Source organism: Setaria italica, chromosome III (assembly GCF_000263155.2).
Source record: "Setaria italica strain Yugu1 chromosome III, Setaria_italica_v2.0, whole genome shotgun sequence".
Classification (NCBI taxonomy): Eukaryota; Viridiplantae; Streptophyta; class Magnoliopsida; order Poales; family Poaceae; genus Setaria; species Setaria italica.
In genome coordinates, this window is record NC_028452.1 from 46,952,972 (window position 1) to 46,956,707 (window position 3,736).

Below are 3,736 nucleotides of genomic sequence, written 5' to 3' on the forward strand. Positions count from 1 at the left end.
ATTTGTTAGGTAAGATTATCAATCTAGTAGTGCTTAGACTCTCCAATCCATGTGGACTAATTAATCTTGTAACAGCAATACATGTGCCATAAGAGGCAACGATACTATTAATAAGCATAACATTATTGAAAGAATCTTTAGCCTAGTCTAGAGTTAAAAAAAAAATCCCCTCGTTGGAATGAGCCAGGTTCAGAGCACGCTCCTACACAAATACAACATAAATGTTATTAAACTAATTTTAACGTAAATCAATAAAATTGGGATGTAGCTCAATTTGTAGAGCGCTATGTATTGCATGCTAGAGGAACAGGTTTCAATTCCTTGCATCTCCAATTTATTTTTTTAAACTCTTGACACAAATAGAGCACAAATGTTAATAAACTAATTTTAACATGAATCAATAAAAGTGGGGATGTAGCTCAATTAGTAGAGTGCTATGTATTGCATGCTAGAGGATCGGGGTTCAATTCATAGTATTTCTAGTATTTTTTTTAGTTTTAAAGTATTGACACAAATAGAGTACAAACGTTATTGAATTAATTAATGCAAATCTATATATATCTTTATCTCTAGCAACGTCTCTACCCGAGGGTTTCGTACGTCGGCCTTATTTTGCAAAAAAACCCTGACATTTCGTGAAATCAATCCGCAGTCCAACTTCTGAAGAGAGGGGGCTCGAGTGGAAAAAAGAGGGAAGGGAGGGGGTTAAAGGGGAATAACTTCTCCTTTCTTCGGTCGGCGGCGGCCGGAGCGGGGCGCCCCGTCGCTGCCCCTACGCGCGGCCTCAGCGGCGAGGTCGGCTGGGCACTTGGCGGTTTCGAGAGCGAGGCCGGCGAAGACGAAGTAGACGGAGTTGGTTTTGAAGGGCAGGCGGGTGTGGTGACTAGCGACGACGAGCGGTGGAGAGCGCTTCTTGTGGACGGTGACGGCAGCGGTGACCCCGAGCTCCCGCATGGCAAGCGCCTCCTGCGGCCGTCCTCGTCGCCCCGGCTGCCCGCGCCGCCCGCCCGCCCGCCACGGCCGCGTCGCCCCGCCCGGCCTCGGCCCCGGCAGACTACGTCGCCTCCTCCTCCTTGCGGCGACATGGTGCGCCGCGTACTATCATCCCCAGCTGGTGGAGGCGAAGGCCCCGACTCGGAGGGCTAGCAGAGGAGATCCCGCGGCCCGCTTCGAAATGGGGGCCATGGAGATGGATGGCGCCGCACCAGTACGGCCTCACCACCGCCAAGCTCGGAGTAGATAGGGTCTGATGCCAGCGATGTTTAGCAGATGCGTCGGCCTTTGGGAGATACACGAGCTTAGCAAAGCTCCTTGCGCCAGCTGACAAGCTCTTCCAGATCCGGCCAGCGCAACTAGCGCGCTGGAGCTGAACCAGCTTGGCGGACGAATGGCCATGGGTGCCGTTGGTGACCGAAGAGAAGCCAGCTCCACAGGTGAAGCGCTCCCACCCCTAGCAGCTTCGCGAACAGGATGCGCATGGTACAGGTCATTGCCGGCTGACCTGCGTATATGTCAGCAATCGCCGGGGACTCCTTGGAGAAGATCAACAAGGTACTTAGCATGCGTCCTCTCCACTCTCCCCATTCATGCTTCTGCATGGTGTTTCGATGCATCCTTCACTGCCTGCAAGGTGTTTGACAAAATGTCCATTGCCTGCAATATTTTACTCTCTGTTGCATCTACTTCTTAACTGCTTGACTGAAATTGTCAGTACAATGTACTCTTTCAGCTTATCATGATTATAATACATATGCATTTAGATCGATGCATAAAAATATTGTTATGATCAACTCTTTCAGCTTGTCATAATGTCATATGATAAACTCTGAACTATTGCTTTACTGGCTATGGCTTGTTGCTTTTGCTTATGAGTAACTCTGAGGACCATTGTTTTGCTGTCCACATCAACTCTGAATTTTCCATTGTTGCCAAATGACTATGTTAATGCATTGTTGCTGATTAGTCATCTATTTTGTATTTTCCAGCTGTCCTTGCAGACTTGCATGGATTGAAAGTCAAACCACAGCTGGCTGATGATGCTGCACTTCCATTTCTACTACAGGTAACTGAATCTTCCGTCGCCCATTCTTTCCAGTCATGCTATTTTTCGGAGGAAATAAGCAGGAGTATATGTCGTTGCATATAAGTACCATGGCTCAGTTTACATGTCTCGAAGTCAAATTTAAGGATTTTTTTACCCATCTGTTATGAGATATGGGATCATGTTTGTACCTGATGCATAGTTGTGCACATAGCTTATCTGTATCTGTGCTTTCCTTTTGTTTGTATTTTCAGTTGTCTCTGTTCACATAGCTTGCCTGACTATAACAAGATTACCTGGTGAACATTTGTGCTACTTAATGCTATTTGGAATCCTATTATTAATTGAATCTATTGTAATGCTGCAGAATGAGCAACCAGATGGGGCTACGAGCTGCAGTGGTGGCCACTCAAGTTTCTGAATAAGGTGGTATTGGTGGACCATATTATTTGTGGCATGGGAAGTAAAGGCACTTGTCGATCTGGTAGATGTTTGGCTATATTGTACTGTCGGATCATTTATTAGTTTGAAAAAGAACAAAGTATGCATGAAAAAGTCCAATACTACTAAAATAAAAAAAGTTACACAGCACAATAAAAAAATATGGTGCGCTACACGACATGATAAAAAACATCGTATGCTAAGCAATGTCGTTTCGCTGTAGCAAATCCGGCCTCGGCCATGGAGCAATGTGTGAGCGTGTCCATATCCAACCGCGCGGAGACCGTACATGCAACAAACTGGCGAAGCAACGCGATAAAAATGTTACACAACACGATAAAAAATATGGTGCGCTACACGACACGATAAAAAACATTGTGCACTAAGTAACGTCGTTTCGCCGTAGCAACGCGCGGGCATCTTGCTAGTATAATATTAAAGTGCGGTTGTTTCTTCCAACCGTTATGGTTATTTTGCAAAAAAAGGCCCTCAACTTTGTTTAATCAACCCGCAGTCCTGTGAGTTAATCATTGATGATTTGCAAAAAAGTCCCTCATCTTTTTTGTAATGACCGCTGAGCGCGAGGGTGGGGATGGAGCAGCAGTCGAGCGCTTGGCAGAGCAGCGCGGCTGGCACGGGCCGACGCGGGCATAGCCGGTGCCGAGCCGACACGGGCATAGCCGGTGCCGAGCCCAAGGGGTGGCCTTGGCGCAGCTACGCCACCGCACATAGGGGATGGGGGTGCCGCGGCTTTCGACGAGGGCGGACTGGTGGCTTTCCTGGCGGTGGCGTTGGGACTCTCCGCAGTGGCGGCGTGTTGCATCGCCGTCACCCTTTGCTGGAACCTGAAGCTAATCCTGGCGGGGAAGGCGTCACATGCATAGCATAGTGGTGGAGGAGCTCCCCATGACGTCCAGCAGATCTCGCATGGCCATAGTGATGTATGCTACCACCCACCAGTGTGGATTTGCTCGCATGCCCAACAATAGTCCTCAACCAGAGGCAGCGCTAGCTGATGTCGTCTTCGTCAGCAACACTCACCGCCACCTGCTAGAAGGGCTGCCGCTTCGACCTAAGCAAGAAGCTCCACAACCCACTACTGCATTACCAGGAGGGAAATCCACAACTGGGAACCATATGCGTAGGATGAAGAGGAAAAATCCACTGGAGCACGTCGCTGCTGATCTGCATGGGTACATTTTAAGTCACAAGAATTAATGATAAGAGAGGTAAATTAAGGATAAGAGGGATCTT

General features: G+C 48.1%; 1 long non-coding RNA gene across 1 annotated transcript; it reads left to right on the plus strand.

The window, feature by feature from the left end:
• The first annotated feature begins 783 nt into the window (after positions 1-783).
• Positions 784-2,614, plus strand: LOC105914086. Its single transcript, XR_001163618.2, has 3 exons — positions 784-1,551; positions 1,986-2,062; positions 2,409-2,614. It is a non-coding gene; the product is annotated as an uncharacterized LOC105914086 (long non-coding RNA).
• The last annotated feature ends 1,122 nt before the right edge of the window (positions 2,615-3,736 follow it).